The sequence below is a fragment of the Monodelphis domestica genome, chromosome 7 (genome assembly GCF_027887165.1).
Source record: "Monodelphis domestica isolate mMonDom1 chromosome 7, mMonDom1.pri, whole genome shotgun sequence".
NCBI lineage: Eukaryota > Metazoa > Chordata > Mammalia > Didelphimorphia > Didelphidae > Monodelphis > Monodelphis domestica.
The window spans coordinates 175,924,782-175,949,046 of record NC_077233.1 but is presented as its reverse complement, the minus strand read 5'-3'; the positions used below and the strand labels follow the sequence as shown (position 1 = coordinate 175,949,046).

The window sequence follows — 24,265 nt, the reverse complement described above, 5'->3', positions numbered from 1 at the left end:
TCATCAATTTACCCATAAATGGATTGGAAGATCATAGAATGAGGGCAGTAAAGGACTTTGAGATCATAACGATCTAGTCCCAGCATTTTATAGATATGAAGTTTAAGAACCAAGAAAATTAAAAGACTTGGCCAAGATTACTGATTTCCATTCTTTCCTATTCTTTGTGTTTGCTATCTCTCTTTTTCCAATAAATCTTTCCTAGGAGAATTACTCAGTATGGTAGAGGTCTTTCTCTTATTTTTAATATCTTGGGGATATTTGTAACTTCTGACAAGATGTTTGAAGGCTTCTCATAGTTTCTACCCTTACCACCTCAAGATATTAAGATACTGAATAAAGTAATTAAACCACAATAATAATAAGATGAAACATCTCTATGTTATATAAAGTCTTCTGAAATAATAACAGAACCTGAATAAATGAACCTTCCATTTAATCATTCCCTGCTATCCTCACATCAATTGTAACCAAACTTGAATGACCTGACTTTTGATTTGTGACCATGATGATCATGTCCTTTCTTAACAATGGCATGGATTGTGACATGGTTCCTATCTCTGACTATTCAGTGAGAAGGGAACATTCAATTCACTCTATTACAAAGGAGAAAGGCAACTGTAGATGAAGAAAAGATCCAGTAAATCAAAGTTAAATGGGACTGAAATAATTCTATGCTAAAAGAAGGTGGGTATTAAGGAATTGTTATATTGTAAAACTTTGTTGACACATAATCCTAACCCTCTTTCCACAACTCAGTCTTAGCATGAGATAGGAACTTAGATTAGCAAATAGACAGATTAGGATAAGATTTATTATTTGGGGGGGGGAGGTTAGATGGGAACAATAAGTAACATAAATAGATTAGAATAGACATAGAAAGTAAGTAACTGGCATGGGCCAAGGTGGCACTATGGGAACAACAGGAAATGGAGGATTTGTGTCCCAGGGTGGCACTAAAGAAAAAGTACCAGGCTGAAGAGTGTGTGAAACTGATCACCTCGATGGGAGAGGGGCCCCAAGGGATTGGAATCTTGAGGAGGAGAAGACTTTGGCTGGTAGAAGAGTTGGTCTCTCAGTCTTGAGAAGCCAGAGAGAGAAGGTGGAAAAAGACTTTTTCTTGAGAGTTACCCATTTTTCCTGCTGGTGACTGGAAATTTTTCCCCCAACATTTCCTAATTGAAAAGACTACTGAAGAGGAAACTTGAGAAAGACATTTTAAATATCTGTTTGAATTTACTTCAGCTCCTGTTGCCCTGAGTCTGAACTGTTGCCAAGGGACCAAACCCAGGGTGCTCAGGGGGCTCAGGCTGCGAAGGCCTGAGTTCCCCCCAAACTCAAGGAGGGAAGGAAAAGGGTTTTAGAGACAGGGATCCCCTTTTCTCCTCCTTCCTTTCCCATTCTTTTCTTGCCAGGTTTTCCTTTGTATTATCCTGATTGAATTAAGTTGACATTAAAATAGTTATTTTTTCCCCAAGCTGTGTGTGAGTGAATAGATCAAGGGGAAACCATTTGGTTTTGAGTAGTGGAGGGGGGGCAAGAGGGACAATAGTGAATCTGGGAGAGCATCCTTAGCTAAGGAGGGAAGGCAGAAGGGGGAAAATCTTCAAACCCCCCTCTCCTCTTTCTGAGCCAACCTTAAACATCAGCTGTCTCCCCTGAACCCTACTTTGAGAAGGGGGGTCTCCACTCTTTCCCCCTCTCTATACAGAAAGACTGAACCCCTCAGTTACACCTTAACAACCGCCTGAATACAGTTTGTATGAACCAAGCAGCAATCATTTCTCCATGTAGTTTCTCCATATCAGAAAGTGATTAAGACCACACTCTACCTCAACCAAAAAAGTCATTGAAGCCAAATAGTGGTATTGGCAGAAAAAACAAACAAACTGGGTGTCATTGGATAAGGAAACAAATAGTGATTGAGATTCATATGAAGTGGTTTAGAATAGTAGAGAAATGGAAGAAGGGAAGCTGTACTGTTAATAAAGATTGGCTATAAACCTAGCCAATAAGTGGATAATCCAGAAGAAAGATTCATAAATAAACAAAGGGAAATGAATAAACAATTTAGAAAAGCATTCAAGAAAATAAATAAGTAGCTAGAAAAGGAATGTAATCCTCTAAACCCAAATGAAAAAGGAGACAACTTTTTAGAATGCCAAACTAATGGAAAGGCAAAAAAAAAAGCTTTCTTTATAATAGTTCAGAAGATTCACACAATAATTAAAATAAGACATAGGAATAGGAATAGAATTGCAGCAGAAATCAAACCTATGAAATAAGTATCCATATGACAAAAAAAGATAATATTTAGAATCCAGGACAGAGAATTTTCTGAAAACAGTGGAGTCTATAAAAAAAGAGAATGACATATTTGTAAATTTAAAAATACATAGGTTGATTAATGTTTGGAATAAAAGAATCAAAAGAAAGCACTGATATTATATATCAATTCTACATAGGTCAAAGTGCATAAATTTGAAAATGGAAAGAACCTAAATAATTTAAGCATTTTAGGTATTCTAATGAATTTGGAAGCCTGCATACCATAATGTACAAAAAAAATTTTTTAATGCCCAGATATATTGGAAACAGAACAAAATGTTGATCAATAGATACTAGATCAATAACATTGAGATATTAAATGTTTAAATCAGAAAAGTATGCATTTTTTGAATTGCTGAAGACAATCATCCATAAAGGAAAAACAATATTTTTAGCAAAGATTACACCATATCTGAAAGAAATTAAAGAAGAATTTATTTTTACTGGTCTAAAAAAACAAAGGAGATCAGGATAAAACACAAAATAGCATGCATTATGTAAGTCTTATACTAATTATTAATATGAAAGGATTGATTTTTCCACAAAATTGAAATATTTTAATAATAGCTTTAAAAGAAACTAAAGATGAAGGGTTTCTGATATGCAAATACTTAAAACAATAAAAAAATTTAATGGTAATTAAGAAGAAAATATTAAGAAAAAATATATGATCTCATTTCTATAAAACAAAACAAAGTTACTTAAAAAATTCTCACTTTAATCTAGAGCCAAATTTGGACAAAAAGAATGTAAAAGTATATAATGGAATAACTTTGTTAAGTCAAGAGAAGGAAGAAAGATCAAATTAATACTCCATAGGCTAAAACCATCATGCTTTTATAAATGAATCAATACTTTGCAAGTGATTTTTGCATGTTGGGTAAGACATAGTGTTACATAGTAGTAAATCATTCAGTCTGGGAAAAGGAAGGCAAAAGAAGGGAGACTGTGATATAAGACATATCAATTGGTAGAGTATGTTGTCCTTAGAATAAACAAGTGATGCATGTAAGAGTATGGAACAGAATTAAGTCATAATATACAATACAACAATTCCTCCACACATCTTTCATGATTTGGAATTTCTAGGGATGTTTCCTTAAGTGAAAGTCCAGCTCAAATAAAAACCAAACAAATGATAAAATATGGGGAAATGAAGAACAGAAAGAGAGCTACCATCACACTCATAAATGAATAGGTAGAGGAGAGAGTAAAACATTTTTTACCACAAACTCTTCTTTATTTGAGGGACAAAAAGAGAATGAAGAATTTATAAGTATAAATCAATGACTATAAGATTATTTAATAATGACCTAGAAGAAGGGAGAAATAAGGAGGTTCAAAATTACTCTTAGTCCAGTTAAGAGAGTAGACTGGAGGAGCCAGACTGGGCATTCAAAAGAAAAGAAAAGAGTAATTAAACACAAGAAACTTGAGATAAAGCAGGGAAACAAAAGAGAACCTGTGGAAGGAAACCAGTATCAAATTAGTTTTAAAACAAAAACAAAACTAATATTGAGGGTAAAATGCTTATCTTAAAAGAAGAGAAATTTTAATGCAAAAGAATTTAAAGGAGTAAAATATAAACCTAACTAAAACTTAAATGTAAATATATTGTTTCCCATTAAAACCAAAAAAATGGTGAAATTAATAAGAAAACATCAATTTGTTGATTATGATAACACACTTTAAAAATAAAGATATTAAATAAAAGTTAGGGGGTTAGAACAAAATTACTGTGCATCAGTTGATTCCAAAAAAGGAAAAAATTATAAACACAATTTAAGATAAGACAAAATAAAAAATTATGACAAGACATCTACATATGTTTAAAGGAACCACAGATAATGAAACTATAATTATGTATTAGTGTATGTGTGTACACATCTACATGTATGTAGCAAATTGCATAAAGACTAAATTCTCAAAGAAAATACAATTACATAAAGGTAGCAATCATAATAATTATAGGGAACTTTAATATTTCTTTGGCAGAGATAGATAAATCTAATAGAAAGATATTTTCTTTCTAGGGAAAACTATAGAGTATACTTCACAACTTAAAAATGGATTTCATAGTTTTTTGACATCTACTTGTGACCATTGGAAAAAATATATAGTTAATATATGTACATATATATTTACTTCTTAGCATTAACAATTACTTTACAAAAAGCAATCATGTTCCAGGGTATAAAGAAAATTTATATGTAGCAAAAAGTATACATATTGAACATCTCATTTACACACCACAAAACAAAATGATAGCATGCAGTTCAAGATATATTTATAAAAGATGTGATCCAAAATGGAAAGAAGTGACCTACTAAATAGCAGTTGGGCCAAATCAGAGAAACAATAAATAGGTTTAGAAATAAACATAACAATGACACTGATTTTGGCATGGAACTAAAATAGTTCTCTGACTTAAAATAGTATCTCTGAAAATATAAATAATAATGAAGTTCATTATACAAAAATTTATGACTTTGAAAGATTCTCAGAAAGGAATTGGAGCTTGAGGTGAGGAATGAGGCATACATTTTAAGATGTAGATGATGGATTGACTTATTTTCTTGACATTTTTAACAAGGAAGGGTTTTGGTAAGGGAGGTGTATCTTTTAGAAGTGATGGTCACAAAAGAAAATAAGAATATCCATAAGAGGTTGAAAAGAAAAACAAATTTTAAATATAGGAAAAGAGAGGCTTGATTAAATGAGTAGTCACTTTTAAAATCCTAAAATTAACAAATTTATAAACTCAAATTAAGTACCAACAAAGTAAATATGAAAATTAGAAATAAATTAAAAGCAAAAGTATTCTAGAAATGATGAAAAGAGTTATTTTGAGAATTCTAAATAATATAAAAGCCATTTACTAATTTGGTCAAGAAAAAAAGAATAAATTTCAAAAGATCAAAATAACAAATGAACTTGGAGAATTACTAAAAAAGAAGACATAAAATTTATCATAAATTATTAGAGATAATTGTATGCAAAGAAATATAGCATTTCTCATTCTAACTATATGACCACTTGTGGTACTTTGAAAAAATATGCTCTATTTAGGAGATCTATTCATCTAAAAGGTTTCATTGACATAGGCTTTCTTGGCACCTCTCCCTCCCTTTTCTTTTTTTGGAACTATCCATATCTATAATCCTCCATGTTGGAAACTTCCACTCTTGGGATTGATAGGGGTGAGAAGAGCATCTAGCCATTCCCCAGACTCCATGTCTGACATTGAAGATGGGAAACTAATTGGAAGCAATTACTCTCCTTATAATAACATGGCCAGTGATATGCTGTAGTAAACTGTTATACTTTAGAAATCTACAATCAAATGTTACAAAAATCAAGACTTTATTTTTATTTGAAAAAATTTATTTAATTAATTGATTTAGAATATTTTTTCATGGTTCCATGATTCATGTTCTTTCCCTCCCCTCCTTGCACACCCTTCTCATAGTCAACATGCAATTCCACTGGGTTAGGTTTAGATGTGTCATTGATCAAGACCTATTTCCCTATTATTGATATTTGCACTAGGGTGATCCTATAGAGTCTACATCTCCAATCATATCCCCATCTACCCATGTGATCAAGAAGTTGTTTTTCTTCTGTGTTTCTACTCCCACATTTCTTTCCCTGGGTGTGGATAGTGTTCTTTCTCATATGTCCCTCAGAATTGGCCTGGATCATTACATTGCTTAGGGAAGTCTATTTCATTAAGACTTTATTTTTTGATAAATTTCTAGACTTATAAAAATGATGGAGAAGGCACTAACAAAACAAATTAAATTTAAAAGTGTGTCCTGAGTCAGTTTTTAGACATTTACCAGAATACTCCTAGCCACTGTCCCTGCCTATATTACAAAGCTTCTCTGGTGTGGGCAAGGACAGAACATAGATGGCTCCAGGTAAAATTAGGATTGATGAGAACTTGTACCCTGGGTATGCCAAGTCCTGAGAATGGCCTTTCACATAATCATCTCTGATCCATTTTTTCTATCCCTTAATGCTAGTGTCTCCCCTCTTTATTATCTCTAATTAATCAAAGATGATAAATAGATGGGTGGGATAGATGGAGATAGATAGGTGGGTGGGTGAGTAAAAATATGGGGAGATGGATGGATAGATGGATGGATAGATAAGCATAATAAAAGGGCAAATAGGAAAGAGAAGATTTAAAGAGATTCAATGAGGTCAAATTACTTACACTGTTATATGGGAAGATAAAACTTGTAACTCTTAAGAATCTTATTAGTACTAGGGCTGTGAGAAGGAGTGTACATAGAGAATGCAGGTATAAGTTGACTATGATGACATGATATAAAAAAATCAAGGGGTGAAAAAGAGGTTTGCATTGAGAAAAGAGTGAAGGAACAGGTAGAGTGGAATAAATTATCTCACATCAAAAGATGAGAAAAACTTATTACAGGGGAAGGTAGATGATGATAGGAAATCTTGTTTTCATTGGAATTGACTAAGAAAAGGAATAATATCCATAGCCAGTTGGATATATAAATCTAGCTTAAACTCTAGGGAAATAGGAGGGGGAATAAGAAAGAGAGGGCTAGTGGAAGGGAGGGTAAGATGAGGTAGGTATTGGTTAGAAGTAAACACTTGTGAAGAGGGACAGAATGAAAGGAAAGAGAGCAGGAACAAAAGGTGATAATAAGGTGGAGGGAAATACATGATTACTATGGTACATTTACTTTTATATTTGCAATTGTACATTGTATATTATATTTACAATACATAAAAGGAATAATTTTAATTGTAGTAAAAAGATTTTGTATAAACAAAACCAATACAACCAAAATTAAAAGGGAAATAAACTGGGAAGAAAATTTTATAATAAATTTCTCTGATAAAAATCTTATTTCTCAAATATTTAGAGAACTGAGTCAAATGTATAAAAATATAAGTAGTTTTCCAACTGACAAATGGTCAAAGGATATGAACAGGCAATTTTCAGAGGAAGAAATCAAAATTATTTATCATCATATGAAAAAATGTTCTAAATGACTATTGAGTAAAGAAATGCAAATTAAAACATTTCTAAGTACCACCTCACACTTATCAGATTGGTTAATATGACAGTTAAGAAAAATTATAGGAGGGGCCAAATTGCATTATTGATAGAGTTGTGAATTTATCCAACCATTCTGGAGGGTAATTTGGAACCATGCCCTAAAGAGTATAAAACTGTGATACCTTTTACCCTAGTAATACCACTAGTAGGTCTGGTTAATCAAAGAAATTTTTAAAAGGGGGAAGTGGGGCAAAGGACCTACTTGTACAAAAATGGTCTATAGCAGCTTTTTGTGGTGGCAAATAATTGTAAAGTGAGGAGATGTCATTAAATAGGTGGTCAAATTTTGGTACATGATTGCATTGGAAGTCTGTAAGAAATGATGAATAGTCTGTTCTCAGAAAAACATGGAAAGATGAACTGATGCAGAGTTAAGTGAGCAGAACCAGGAGAACATTGTACACAGTAACAGCAATACAGTACGATGGTCAATAGTGAAAAACTTTAGCTATTCTGAGCAATACAATGATCCAAGAACTCATGACAAAGAATGCTATTCACCTCCAGAGAAAGAAATGATGCAGTCTAAATGTAGATTAAAGGATACTATTTTTTACTTTATTTGTATGTGCTTTTATTTTTGGATTTTGGTTGTATATGAATATTCTTTTCCAATATGACCAATGTGGAAGTTAAAAAAAAAGAAGTGCTAAAAAATCTCTCAAATCTAATTCAGAACAATCTCTTCCTATTCAATATTGTGCCCAGCTTATTTTTCACTTATGATATGAATCTAGGATTAACATGGTGACTAGTCACTAATTCAAGGGACTACCCATCTAGGATATGTCATTGTATGGATAATGAGGATTTTTCATACACCTTATTTTTCTATTGTGAATAATTAGGCTGATTTCTTTTTATTCATTCAGTTGTTTAGTTGTTTGTTTTTAAAACCATTATTTTCTGTTTTAGTATTAATTCTAAGACAGAAAGAAGAGCTGCAAAGGCTAGGCAATGGGAGTTAAATGATTTGCCCAGGGTCACAGAGCTAGGAAGTATCTGTGGTCACATTTGAATCCAAATCCTTCCAAATTCAGGCCTGGGTCTCTAAGCACTGTACTACCTAACTGCCCCAATTTATTTCATTTGTTTGTTTGTTTGTTTATTTATTTAGCTGAAGTTTTATTTCTCTCTGGAGGCTTTATCTGGGACTTAATTAAATTAATGCCATATTATCTTTACATAGAGTATTTGAAGGATCTCACCATTAATAATCCTTTTGTTTGGATCTAAAGCAGAGCATCTTTTACAAGATAGTCAAACACCTCTGATGAACATATATCTCTCTGCTTAACACATCACTTGATTTAAATTGCCTGGCAACAGATGAAGGAAGTAATTGCTTCAGTTGTCTTTCAAGTGTAGTTGTATAATGTATAGTCATGCATAATTTTGAGGTACATATAAGAAATATCTTATTGAAGGAAAGCCTTTAAGCACTCTGCTCTATCAAGTCAAATGTTGTTTTAACAAACAAACCTGCAGCATCTCATATTGTCTACACCAAAATCGATGACATGACTATTAGGATGTAGTTCAGTGTAGAAGATCACCTGCAAAAGCCTAGGCTGGCTCAAAGGCTAGAGAGCCAGGCCTAGGATGGGAGATCATGAATTTAAATCTAGCCTCAGACCCTTCTTAGCTGAGGGATCTGGGCAAGTCACTTAACCCCCCATTGCTAGCCTTTACTGCTCTTTTGCCTTGGATCCAATATTTATATTAATTCAAAGAGAGAAGCTAGGGGTATTGAAAAAAAAAAGACTATAGTTAAGTCTTCCTACTGGTCCTTGGTACACACTAAAAACTTCCTAGTTCTAGGAACAGGAAGAGAACAGCTAAGAAAGCCTTGCCCAGGTGGAAATCAGGAATGAAGTACAAATAAGGAAAGAAGAAAACTCAAGCCTGATCATGAGAAAGATGAAAGTGTGAGGAGGGATGCATTGTATAAACCTGAAAGCTGTTATGTAGCAGTTACCAAATTCTAAACACTTCTAATTGCTGGGGATACACAGAAAAAGCTCAAATAGTCTCTCTCCTCAAAGTGCTTATATTCTAATGAAGGCGGCAACATACATATAGATATGTGCAGAATATATACACAGAAACAGACTTGAAACCAGAAATCATGAGGTCTTAAAGGAGCTTAAAGATTGGTAAGGCCCAAGGTTTAGAGTGAAAGAGTTCAAAGAAAGAAAGAATGGCAAGAAGAAAAGATTTAAAGTTGATTTTTTAAAAAATTCTTATGCAAACACCAACAACATGGAAATAGATTCTGATCAAGGACACATGCAATACCCAATGAAATTGAGCGTTGGCTCCGGGAAGGGTGTGGGGAGGGGAGGGAGGGAAATAATGTGATTCTTGTAACCAAGGAATAATTTGCTAAATTGACTAAATAAATTAATTCCAAAACTGTAAAAATAAATAAATGAATGAATGAAAAAATTCTTTCACACTAGCTGAAGTCATAGGTACAGTGAATATCATTTTTAGCTTTATCACATGGGATTAGCTACACCCTCTATCTTTTCCTGAAGTCATTCAGCTTCAATTTCTGTTGACTGCCTCCCATTAATTTCTAAGGAAGCTACTTTATAGGAAATGACTTATTTACTAATCATCTTTCTTCTCCCCTCCCTCTTCCTTCCTTCCTTCCTTCTCTTCTTCCCTTCTTTCCTACCTCCCTTCTTCTTTTCATTCTTTTTTCTCCCTTCATTGACTTCCTCCCTCCATCATTTCCTTCTTCCTTCTTTTCATCTTTCTTTCTTTCTTCCCTCCCTCCCTCCCTCTCTCCCTCCCTCCCTCCCTCCCTCCCTTCCTTCCTTCCTTCCTTCCTTCCTTCCTTCCTTCCTTCCTTCCTTCCTTCCTTCCTTCCTTCCTTCCTTCCTCCCTCCCTCCCTCCCTCCCTCCCTCCCTCCCTTCCTTCCTTCCTTCCTTCCTTCCTTCCTTCCTTCCTTCCTTCCTTCCTTCCTTCCTTCCTTCCTTCCTTCCTTCCTTCCTTCCTTCCTTCTTGCCTGCCTGCCTGCCTGCCTGCCTTCCTGCCTTCCTTCCTTCAGTACCCCCCAGGAACTTATCATATTAATGCTGAGCTTAGTATGAACATTCGATGTGCATAACCTATAGCAACTCAAATTTTTCAAGTTAGGCTAGCCTCAACTTCCCCTGGAGCTGGGGTTACATTTTTGTACCACTCATCTTGACCCTTTCTCCTTTTTCCATCAATAATGTTCTCAAAGCATTCATGCCATCAGTTCCATACAAGACTTTTTTATGCCTATCTGAACAAGGAAGGCTTACAAAATAGATAGTTCCAAACAGTTCTTGATCAAATAACTGTCTGTCTCCTCTTTCATACTCTTGTGCCCATATCCCTTATCCCATATAGACTAAAAAAGACCCTGGCTTGGACTTATACCTTGACATTATCTTTCCTTATTATCTTTTACTCATGTTTCCCTTCCCATCACCTTTGAAGGTAAATTTTCTTATAAGACCTTGCCTTAAGTTTTCCTCTCCCCCAAAAATACCCAGTTTGCAATTGTAACTAAATCCAGGCTAGACTCATGAAATCATTCTTATAAATATTTGTAGAAATAAAAAGGTGGTCTTTTTGTTAACCTATAAATCTGCTGCCAAATCCTACAGATTCTACCTTTCACCTTTCATATATGCTCCTTTCTATTCTCTGTCACAGCCACCACCCTGGCATAGGGCCTCATTCTTTCTCTCTTTTCCAATCTATCCTCCAAATACCTATAAAATTTATCTTCCTAGAGCAGAGGTCTGATCACATCAACACCAAGTCTGACCATGCCATCCCTCTTTCAGTAAACTTCAAGTGGCTCCTTCTTACTTCTAAATTCAAATATTAAATCCTGTATTGGGCATTCAAAGCTTTTCATAATTTGGGCCCCTCTTTTCCCAGTCTTCTTATACTTTACACCTCCACTCCCCACCTTTATCTACTTTTTGTTATAGCTCTGTCTCCTGACTCCAACTCACTGGTTGTCTCATATCTGGAATGGCCTCTGCCCTTCTTACCTCCATTTCCTGGATACTCTGGCTTCCTTCAAATCTAAGCTATCCCACCTTCTATAAGAAGTCTTACCCATACTCCCTTAGTGCTAGATTCCTTCCCTTTTTGAAAATCTCCAATAATTCTGTTTGTATATTTGCTTTGTACATAGTCATTTGCATGTTGCTTCCCTTATTAGATTGTGAGCTCCTTGAAGGGTGGGAATCATTTTTTTGTTTGTTTTTGGCCTTTTATCTAGCACTTAGTGCAGTGTTTGGAACACAATAAATGCTTGTGGTCTCATTAATAAACATCTTCTTGGTCACTTTTATTTCTTCTTCAGTCAATGTTCTATTTGTTATTATTTCCTTCCTTTCTTCTGAGATCATTTTCTCAATAAATTAGCTTTCAGAACTCATCAAATGTCTTCTTCAATCACTGAGTTGCTTCAGGTGTTTCTGGTTTCTAACTTAGAGAAGGTAGAAGATGCCAACTCCACTTCAGATTCCTGAAGGAAAAACTCCAGGAAGACATGAGAGGAGGATGTTCATATTCCCAGCTTACTACTCTGGTGATTTAGAGGAATTTCACTTTGGGTGTGATCTAGTACAGTCTGTCCTATTTGAATTCAGCATCTTGTTCCCAATAGAAGAGGTCCTTCACTCTAGATTGTCTGGTATGTATTCTCCTTTATATACCTTCTGCTTTGCTTTAATTTGAATAAGGAGAAAGAGAAAGAGAGAGAGACAGAGAGACAGAGAGAGAGACAGAGATAGAGACAGAGACAGAGAAGTAATATTTGCATTTCTTTCAAATTGTGATATGCCAGTGAGAATTTATTGTTCTCTCTGTGTAATTGGTCAGGTCTAGCTACTTTTCCTGACTTCAACTTCTTTCAACTTCTTCATAGGGTAGAACATAAGATTGTTGTTAGTATCACATAATACATTTAATGTATGCAAAATACTTTTCCCCCCATTATCATCTTTGATTAGTCAATCACAATTATTTGAGTGACGGGTATTTTATAGGTGCTGGGGATACAAAGGCAATAAAATAATGCCTACTTTTGAGGACCTTACAGCTAAAAGGGTGACAATAATGACATATATACAGATATATAAAATCAATCAGAAGAGAATCAGTACAAATACCAGCTAATTAAATATGAAGTATTTTGAAGGGGAGGAGCCTAGGAGTTGGCAAATCAGGAAAGACTTTAAGTATAACATATAAGTACAGTATGAGCTTTTCACTTGAAGGAAGAGTGGGATTCTAGGAGCCAAAGCTGAAATAGGTGGATATTCTAGGTATTTTGGACAGCCAGTACAACAGCATGTCTCAGGAATGGAAAGATGAGTGTGACTGGATCAGAGAGTGAAAGAGGTAAGATGTTTAATGATATTGGATAGATAAAATGGTCCAGGAGTGTGATGAATTTTGAAAATGAAACAGAGGTGATTAGATTTGATCCTAGTGGAAATGAGGAGTCAATGGAGTAGATTGATTTACCGACAGCAGAAAACAGGTGGGGTAGAGTCCAAAAGTGCTTGTTTCACAATTTTTGCTGATGAGAGTAGATCGCCATAAAAACATCAGCATAGCTGTTCCTTTTATCTGTTGGCCTTTTCCCCATTACATCTAGAAAGGCTCTCTGGATACTTTTTTTTTAGCTTTATGTCTTGCCCAGATCCCTGAAGTCTTTTTCTTCTCAATTGCTTTTCATCTTTTTTTTTACTTTTCTCATTCTTGTTTTTTCTTCTTCATCCACTGTTTTGCAAATGAGCATGCTCCATCAGAGAGCCAATACTGCTCATTTCTTCAGTCTCACCATCTAACAAAAAGCTATGAAACCTTTGCTAATTAAGGTGGTTTCTGGAGTCTTTCAACTTAATTGATATGGTAACTTTTGTGTAGGTTAAACTTCTCTAGGAAATGATAGAATGATCCAAATCAGCATCTTGAATTTTATCCACCTCAGTATTGACAACTCGTTGAAATAAGTCTGGTCTTTTTTCTTCTTCTAATTTTATATTTGCCCCGAGACTTCATATAGATAGAAAAGATACAGGCAATTCAGAGGTCATTGGTAACCAGTTATGATACTATCATTTTCACTATTATGTTGGTTACTCAATATACCTAGAACCTTTTAATTCTCCCTTTCAACAAAGAGTTCCTTATACAAAAGCATAAGAATAAAAAACAAATCAACAAACAAATGAAAACAGTCACCTTTACACCAGCTACTCTGACAAGACATCAAAGTGGACTTTATGTATTATTTAAATCATTATGACCATTGTTTTATGTAAAGTTAGGCACTCCTGGTCTTTCTGCCTTAGCATAAAAGGAAAATTAAACCTAAAGATCAGAGGAGAAATGGCATGAGTATACATTGAAACAGTCAACTTTGCTGCTTTCTTCCTCCTTTTTCCTCTCCACCCCCACACCTATAGCAGCACCCATGGGATTATTCTCATTTAGAATATATTGGAGATATAAACTTCTTGAGTCAGATCACAGTGAAGCATGCAAGAATTTACTAAAGCTTAGTCAATAACCATAATAGCTAAGGTGACCTACTAACTTTCATAGCCATTTGGGCTTTTATTTAAAACATGAAATACAATTACACTTTGTTCCTCACCTCAAAATACTTTACTTCACCACTGTGTATGTTTAATGGTCTACTTTGTGCACCAGTCAGCTCAAGGGTTTAGTCTGGCAAAGGCAATCCTTAATCACAAACACCATTGTGAGGAGTGTCATTATTCTTATACCATAACCTAAAATGACCTCTCAAACCCAAAGAATGTCAGGGTTGGGAGGGGCTTCAAACAGTTTAAATCCAACCATTTAAATCCAATCCATTTGTTTTAAACATGATAAAATCACACCAATAAAAGTATAGAGATGCATCGAAGGTTATATAGCTCCTTAGTGACAGACTAAGGACCAGAACCCAGGTGTTCTGTCTTCCAGCTTGGTGCTCTTTGGGTCACATCATTCTACCTAATTTTAGTAACAAGGAAGCTAAAGAAACTGAAAAAAATGTCTTTCAGAGGTCACTGAGAAAAGTATTTGCTAATTCCATCCACGGATAAATAAATAGTGATATAATAGCAGTTTCAAGTATTAGTTTATAGAGCCTATATTTTTCTCATGGGTCAGCTAGAAATGGAAGAGACTTCATCATCTACTTAGGAAACCAAGGTGCCCTAGAAAGATAAAACTAAAAGAGGATATTCTTTCTCTATGTGTACTAGGGATGCATTGTCCGATCAGATAGAGTAATTTGTACAACAGAATTCTATCAAAACCCTCACTTTCCATAAAACTGGCTACAGCAAACCTTTCCTGAAGGTCAAACATGAGCTTTAGTAGCAGGGAATAGAGTCACAAGTCAACGAAGTACAAGTAGTTAATGAATTTATAAGAATGTTATAAATAGTCTACCTTAATGTACTAACATTTCAGAAAAAATGCTCCATGTATCAGAAGCACAGAACACTGACAACAGATCTGCTGAAAATGCACTTACTTTTTATTTTAAGCACCAGGCATTTCATTACAAATGGATAAGTGAACATATTTGCGCCATTAAAAATGAAATATGCAACCTTACAATGAAGAAAATGCATTTGCAGTGGTTACTGGTGTGTTATAAATGTTCTGAGCAATAAACTCCATGTAAATCATTCGTAAAAGTATACATTACTGTGTGTTCTGCTTATATATATTATTTCTGTTTATTCTTTAAACCTCAACTAAGGGGCAAAAATCTTTAAAATAAAAACATTCCTGGAAATGTCTTCCAAAGCTAAATTGTATAGGTAGCCAATATGATTGAATTAAAGAGAGGCACTTTGAATCTAAAAGATATAGACCAAAGGAGGCAGTTTTAATTACTCTTCAAACAATGCAATGTTATATACTTAGAGCAGAGAAAGCTTTTTGGTTTTGTTTTACTGAAGCTTTCTTTTGGCACCACAATGCAAAGTTGTACTTGGTGTTGAAAGGATTTTTATAACTAACCTCCTTCCCTACAACTTTCCAGTCTTTTTACACCTTATTCCCTGCCACATACTCTTTGATCCAATGTCAATGGCCTCTTTGTTTTTCTGAGGTGCTTCATCACTTGGCTGTAGGCATTTTCTCTGTCTTCCATGGCTTGAATACTCTCCTTCCTCATCTTCACATATTTTGGTGTCCCTGACTGTATTTAAATTGCAATCAAAATCCCACCTATTACAGAAAGGCTTCCCCAACCCCACTATTTCAAGTGCCTTCCCTCTATTAATTCTTTCCTATTTATCTTTTATTTAGATTGTTTACATATATTTGTTTCTTGTCTTCCTCATCTAATTATGAGTTCCTTGTGGGCAGGGACTGTTTTGCCTTGTTCTGTATTGGTAGCATTTAGCACAGTGCTTGACACAAGATAAATACTTAATAAATATTGATTGATTGAATGATTGACAGTCATGTTCAGATATCTCCCCCACCATTAGCCTGCCTTTTACAAAGGAAAATAATTAAGTAAAAGCTGCTGACATGGCAAACATATTTAGCATCCTATGCCACCTCCATCCATATTTTCCCACTTCTCTAAGGAAGAGAGGGAAGTACCATTTCCTCACTTCCTAATATCCCACTGTTCAGATTCATTAGTGTTTTTTTCATTAACATCATATAGGCAGTATTTATACTGTTTTCTAGTTCTATTTACCTTTAATTTGTATCAATTCATGAAAGTTTTCCCATGTTCTTCATATTAGTTCTTTTATTGTGACAATATTCTATAACATTCATATACCACCGTTTGCTCAGATACTTCCCTAATTAAAGAGTGCCATCTTTATTTCTGGTGGTCTAAAAATACAGAAAAGTTGTTGCTTTACAGATAAAATGAATAAAATGGCATCATCATTTGAGCCAGATATTCTACTGCTAGTCATATATGCCAAGGAGATCATTGATTAAAAGACAGTCCCTATATACATCAAAATATTTATTGTAATCCTTTGGTGGTAACAAAAAAAAAAACTGGAAACAAAATGTCCATCAACTGGGAAGTAGCTAAAGAAATGGTGGTACAAGGGGCAGCTAGATGACTCAGTAGAGAGATGGACCTAGAAATGGGAGGCCTGGGTTCACATCTGGCCTCAGATACTTCCTAGCTATGTTACCCTGGATAAGTCACTTAACCTTATTGCTTAGCCCTTACTGATCTTCTGCTTTGGAACCAATACACAGTATTGATTCTAAGATTAAAGGTAAAGGATTTTTTTAATGGTGGTATAGTAATGTGAGAGTACATAACTGCTTTAAGAAATGATAAACTTAATAAAGTAAGAAGCAAAGAAAGGCAAGATTGATGAGGAGTAAAATGAGCAAAGCCATGAAAACAATATATGCTGCTGTAAGTACAACAGTCTAAATAGAAAGATCACATCTGCAAAATAATTGCAAGTGAAAATGACAAAATTACAGAGAACATAACTTCAAATAAAAGATATGAGAAAACTCATCTTCACTCCTTTCTATTCAGAAGATGGGGATCTGTGGGTGAGAATATTGTACATAGTATCAGACTTTTTCATTGTATTAATTTTATTGGTTTTCGCTTTTTCCTTTTGTTGTCCTTTTAAAAATATTCTTTGATATAGAATGTTCTCTGTAAGGGACAGAGGGACACGGGGAAATTTAGGCAATGTGAAAAAAAGAAGTCAAGAAAATGTATTTTTAAAAAATTTACTATGGACATTTCCATAAATATAACTTTTAGCTCTCAGGTATCAATAGTGTGTGGGCAATTAGGTAGTGCAAAGATAGCGTGCTAGGCTGGAAGTCAAGAAGACTCATCTTCTTGAGTTCAAATCCAAACTCAGATACTTACTTATTAGTTGTTAGTTCTGGGCAAGTTTCTTGGCCTTATTTTAATGTTATAATAATTTATACAAAAATTATATTTGTATTTATATGATACTATGTGCCAAGAACTGTGCTATGTGCTTTATACATATTACATGTTTTTTAATTTAATACTTACATCCCTGGAAGGTAGGTTCTTTGTTATCTTCATTTACAGCTAATGAAAATGTGGCAGACAGAAGGTAAGTGACTTGCAAGTTCATATAACTCCTAAATGTTTGAGATGGAATTTGAACTCAAGTTATCCTAACTCCAACACAGGTCTCTCTCCTGCACCACTGAGCTTCCTAACTTATATGATACTACTAGCTTAGGTTATGCATATTCCAAGAAGTTCCTGTTGCTTTGGTTCATTAACTTACAACATTTCACATAGAGAAAAGATCTGGTATTTAACTTTCCATTATGAAACAGGGGAAAGAGATGAAAACTTAATCCCCTTATTACCTAATGATGGAGAAAGGGTTCAGACTTGGCATCTAGACTGGTCATCCAAAAAAGTTCCATTCAGCAAATGATCATTCACAGGTGATGAAAGAAATATTGGGGCACCAGGAAGAAAGAAATCCAATATTTTAAGTTTCATTCCCTTTATTAAAATATTTTTTTCTTTTCTGTATTTCAGAAGATACACTGGAAGAAACAGAATTGCAAAAAGAGCATGGACAACTGGATTAGATTATCATTAACATGTTTGGTGACTCAGTGGGTTGAGAGCAAGCTGTAGAGATAGGATGTTATTGGTTCAAATATGATCTCCGACACTTCCTAGCTGTGTGACCCAATAACTTCATCCTCATTGCTTAGCCCTTGTTGCTCTTTTGCCTTGGAACCAATACATAGTATTGATTCTAAGATAGACATTAAGGGTTTTTAAAAAAAGAAAACAAGTTTTACACAAAAGAAGGAGGGAACAAAATAGATGAGTAATTTGGAGAAAAGGGTAAGTATTGGAGAGAAGTCTCACAATTGGCTATCACAGAGAAGGTAGATTGGCCAGGGATGTACTGGTAAATGTTTAACACCTGGTTATCTGAAAATGCAGGACATACTTTTAAGTTTAATTGACACTATTGACATATTCCATATCATATTTTTTAAAGTTAAAATTAAAAATTTTACAAATATTTATTTCTTATTCTACTTTTACTTCCCTGTAGGGTATGATAGAATTCTATATCCCAATGAGTATATTTGTTTTTCCCTCTCTGAGCCAGTTATGATGAGAGTAAAGTTTAAGCATTGCCTGTTGCCACCTTCTTCCTCCCCTCCCTGTAATTATTTTTTACACCTCAACTCTTGAGTCCAATGGTATTGGAATGGGTTTGGGACCTGAGTTTGCATCAGAAGCCATTCTGTAATTAACAGGGTGGAATGAGAAGTCATCATTGTCATAGTATGGATTTTAATTTTTTTTATTTATTGAAAGTTCAAAAAGTATTCCACAAATGTCAGCAAATGTTACATACTGATCCAAGAAAGGGAAATGAGCTTGAGAAATATTCAGGGAAAAGCTCATCAATCTATTTGATTTCACTTTTTCTTCCTGTTTTGATTCATCTTTGTGATCCAACATTCAGAGAGTACCTTGCACACTGTTATCCTGTGAAGCAATGTAACAGTTTTGCAAATAAATTTTCTATTTTTGGAAAGTTTCACAGAGAAAGAACAATAGATTATGAACACAATTTTACTGTTAATTTACTAATTCCACATTATTAGCACTCATTCCCTTAATTCCAGTCAAAGTGGACTGAATGCTTTCAAGTTGGAATACATCAAGTATTCCTTCCATACTTTGGTACAAGGGGGTCTCCATAGCTAAAATCCTTTTTTACCTATGACTTTTGGGATCTCTTGATACCTTCAAGGTTCAACTCAGAGCTACCTCCATGAGGCCTTTCCTGAACCTTCTAACAGTTAATATTCTGCTAACCCACCAAACTTAGTATTTACTTTGTACATGTTTCGTATTTACTTCTCTGTATCATTGTACTATACACATCCCCTTTCAATAGAATGTAAGTTCCTTGAAGGTAGGAATTATTTAATCTCTTTTATTTGTATCACCAGCACCTGGAACAACACTGTATGCAAGGTAGTTAATAAATGTGGAAGGAGAAAAGAGAGGAACAGAGAAATATAGAGAAGAAGGGAAAAAAGAAGGAAGGAAGGAAGGAGAGAGGGAGGAAAGGACATTCAGGTGAGTCTATGAAACACTATCAAAGAAGAAGAATTACTAGAAATTGTTCAATGACCAATATGGAAGTATATTTTGCATGATAATGCATGTATAATCCAGGTCAAATTGCTTAACATCTCTAAAAGGAGGGAGGAAATGAAAGGAGGGAGGCAATTTGGATCTTATAATTTCTGAAAATATATTGAAAATTGATATTACATATAATTGAGAAAAATAAAATATCTGAAAAAAGAAATGAAGTTGTTCCACCCCAGAAATTTTAAGTTTTTTTTCTGATCTATAATGCCAGACATAGACTGTGGGGCTGGAAGGAACCTTGGAAATCACTAGAACAAACAGATAGGGAACTGAGGTCCAGAGGAAATCACATGGCCATAAATAAGAACAGTTGGTGGGAGTGATGAATGGAAGGGTTTGGAACAGGGGAATTTATCTTTTCCTTAAATTAATTGATGTATTCTGGGATAAATTCATCTACAGATATTTGCCCTTGTGATACTTAGAATTATTATGAATTAGATATTTCCATTTTGCTCTCTTTCTCATTTCCCAGTCCACAGTAAATAGCCAAAATCCCATTATTCCATTTCTTGATTAAAAATCACAGCCCTTCTACAATTAATAAAGCAAGAGAAACCAAAGCAGAGTTCTATGGGTATTTTCCTCCATCTGGTTTTAATTTAAAACAAGACTATGCATACAGTATGTTCATCTAAAGGGAACTGCATGCTTGGCTAAGATTTAGGTATATCGCCTCATCTACCGTAAGGTCTATTACATTTTTGAAAAAGGACATTCAAATGTCAGAAAAAATGATTTATAACACTTGTCAATAAAAAGTACTCTGAGCTTCACCTAAGTCAATAAAGCTTATTAGAACAATCTTGTGCCTAAGTATCAATATACCAAGGGGTGGACCTGTCCAGCCAGGCACCATTTAAATACCCATTGCAAGAAAGGGGTTATTTAGTGATAGCATCAGAAGCAAAAATAAGCTTACATTGTTCTGAGAGAGCCTATAAATCTAATACCAGCTGAAAGAAATAAACAGATTCATGTATAAAAGCTTCAGTCATTCATATGATTAAAATACACCCTTAGAAGAAAGGTAGAAAACTCCTCTAGTGTCATAGAAGAACAATGCACTTAAAATTCTTCAAGGATAGGGTTTGGGCATAGGATAGAAGCAAGTTGCAAACCCCAGGCAACTTATATCCCTCATTCAGGTTCTTAGACATAGGTGACTTCAGGTATGAAAAGAGAGAAATGACTAAAAATAGAAGGTCCCAGTCTTTAGAGTATGAATCGCTAGAATGATGATGTTCTATTGCCCTAATATCAGAATTAACCTGATCAAAACTCAACAAAGAAAATGAAGGCACATCTGTGTCTAGCAGCAAACTAATAATGGCTCTTAGCCAGAAAGATATTAGGCCAGAACTAGGAAGACATTAGTTTCTTCCTTCCCCAGTATAAGATGATTGTCACTCTTCTATGCCCAAATGCATTTAAAATCTAAACTTCATTTCCCTCCAGCTGTATTCTTTGGATTTCATCCCACCATCACCACGCCTCCATTCCCAGTACTTTTCACCTCTTGTAGTTAAGCTTTCCTTTGTGCTTTGTCTTCTCTGATTAGATTGTAAGCTCTTTTAGGGCAGAGATCATACACAATTAGAAAGGTAAAGTTTTCTAAATGTATAGAAAAATAGGAGAGAAGAAGGATGAGATAAGGGAAGAATGTGGAATCCCCTTAGGTTCCTGAGGGACTAAAAGAAGGAAAAGTGGGTTAAGAAAAATGAGGACAAAGGAGATAAGAAAAAGGAGGGAAACTTAGAGGGAAGTACATATCAAGAAGTGGGGGGCTAAGGTGAGGGGAATAAGAGGATGCGGGACAAAATAGGGGAGGGATTTTTACAATCAAACTTATATAAAAAAGTGGGAAGGCTTATTTTTTTTTTTGGAAAGGTGGAGAGAATAAGGATTAAAAGGTAAGGGGGAAGAAGCAAGGAAAGACCTTTGGAAAGGTGGACCCAATTAGGAACTAGGAGAGTAAGGTGAGAGAATAAGGGAGAATTTGGGGGGCAAGAGGTGCAAATTGGGAAGGTAGTAGACAAAGGAAATTAGACATCTGAGGAAGGATACAGCAGAAATAAAGGAAGAGAAAGAAAATAGTGAGGAGGCATGGAGTGGATGGAAATGTACAGCTAGTAACTATGACATTGGGTGTGAATGGAATGAATTCACCCATAGGAAGAAAGTAGCATAATTGATCAAAAACCAAGCCCTGACAATGTGTTATAAGAAATACACTGAAAATGAAATACACAGAGTAAGGGACTAGAGCAGTATATATTATGCCTCAGCTGATTCAGAGAATTCAGGAGTAGCAGTCATGATCTCTGACAGAATTGGGATTAAAATGGATATAATTAGAAAGGATAAACAAGGTAACTATATTAATTTGGTGGGGGGCATACCATGGATATTTAAGCATTATTATTACTGGACTTGTGTGTACCAAGTAATAGCATCCAGGTTTTTAAAAGAAAAACTGAATTACAGACAGAAATAGATAAAATAACAATAGTGGAGAATTTTAATTTTCCCTTCTCAGAACTAGATAAATCTAACCAAAACACAAATAAGAAAGAACTTAAGGAGATTAATATACTCTTAGATAAATTAAATATGATAGCTATATGGAGAGCCCCCAATACCAGTTTGATGCTAGAAGTAGAGCTAAGTCCGGGCTTATACATAAATCCCAACATGGTTTTTGGTGGAACAACAAAGGTTTGATAGTGCAAATATTCTGCAAAAGTATTACTTTAACACTCATCATACTATGGAGGTAATACTGCATTCCTGAGAGGTTGTGTCATTGAAATAAAAGTTTTCACATTCTCTCTTTTCAATTCATTTGTTTATTCAACATGTATTTAAGCAATTAGTATGAGGCCCCAATCTAGGAAGGAGGGGTACAAAAAAATGAAACTCTCTCTGCCTTCAGGGCAGTGGAGAGGAAAGAGAATATAGATAAGTAAATACAAAAATAAATATAAAGTAAAAGTTAAATAATTTCTGGTGGTGAGAAAGGACTAAAGGATATGGGGGCAAAAAAAAGACCTCAGGGAGGGAGTGATATCTGACTGAGACTTGAAGACAGAGATTCCAACTTATCCATGTTTGCCTCAGTTTTCTCATCTATAAAATGAACTGGAGAAGGAAATGGCAAACCATTCCAGTGTCTGCCAAGAAAATCTCAAATGGAGTCATGAAGAGCATGGCACTGAAAGAGTTAGACATTTAAAAATAACTGAATAATAAAGGAGATTCCAAGACGTAGAGGTGGGGATAGAAAGGATTCCAAGAATGGGATGGTTGGGGTGGCAGCTTATGTAAGAGCATGGAGATAGGAGATGGGATGTGTTGTGTGTGCTATAGAAAGTAGGCTCTATTTGACTAAAATATAAAGTGTATGAGTAGTAATATGAACTAAGGCTGGAAAAGCTGGAATCGAATTGTGAAGAACTTAAAATGATAAGTACGAGAAACTCAAAGCAGTTCATAAATGATTTTTGGAGGAATACACAACTGTTAAGCATCCAAGGTAGGATTTGAACTGAGGTCTTTTCCACTTCAACTCAAAAAAAAATATGTCTACTACACCATGCTGTTTTTTTTTTTTTAATAAATGGGACTAAAGCTACTTCAAAAGTGACTTTGGGGCACAGCTAGGTGGCTCAGTGGATTGAGAGCCAAACTTAGAGAAAAGAGGTCCTAGGTTCAAATCTTAACTCAGACACTTTCTGACTATGCAACCCTGGGCAAGTTACTTAATCCACATTGGCTAGCCCTTACTGCTCTTCTGCCTTAGAACCAATATAAAGTATTGATTCCAAGGGGGAAGGTAAGGATTTAAAATAAAAGAGTGACTTTGGCTGGTGAGAACCTTGGAAGGACTATGTGACAGTAAGTCTTCCTTCAGAGTATGCTAGAAAGAGATAATAAGATTCTTCTCTTCAGATTTTCAAAATGGCACAGAAATGTTCTTGGCATGATTTATATATATTCTGGAGAAAGGACTCTTAATTCTCAAGTTCCTATTCAATCTAAAGATTCTGTGATGCTATGTGAAGCAATGGAGATCCTTAGGATTAATAATTAATAACTATTTATATAGTGATTAAGGTTTGCAAAATACTTCCTAAATGTCAACTCATTTTATCTTAGCATAGCCCTGAGAAGTAGGTGCTATGATTATCCTCTTTTTATATATTAAGAAACTGAAGCAGAGGTTAACTGACTTGCCCAGGGTCACACAGCTCATAAAAAATATATTAGGAAAATTCCAGTGCCTATCACCTTATCTTCCAAATTAACATCTCCTGTTCCATCTAAATATCTGCAAAATTATATTACTTCTTTTTGGAAGCATGGCATTTGACACAAACACAGGACTCTAAAATTGAAGCTTAAAATGAAAGTATCTCATAATTGAATGAGATAGATTTAGAGCCACAATAGAAGAAAGTAAGGATATTTACTGTGTGATCATGAACGAGTTATTTTGCCTCTGCTATCTCAGTTTCATCATTTGGAAATCTTAAGAAGGTTGAAATATGTAATCCCAGAAGTCCCTTCCTGATTCTCTACTGCGTATCTTCTTTGCTGCTGA

At 34.8% G+C, this 24,265-nt stretch overlaps 1 protein-coding gene and 1 long non-coding RNA gene across 5 annotated transcripts in view; one reads left to right on the top strand and one right to left on the bottom strand.

Annotated features, from left to right (window-relative positions):
• RBFOX1 (RNA binding fox-1 homolog 1) overlaps nt 1-24,265 on the bottom strand; it is a 2,817,840-nt gene that overhangs the window by 1,769,579 nt on the left and 1,023,996 nt on the right. The gene's annotated exons all lie outside the window — the stretch shown is intronic.
• On the top strand, nt 382-18,148 carry LOC103097274 (uncharacterized). The gene is made up of 2 exons (XR_008913292.1): nt 382-687; nt 18,007-18,148. It is a non-coding gene; the product is annotated as an uncharacterized LOC103097274 (long non-coding RNA).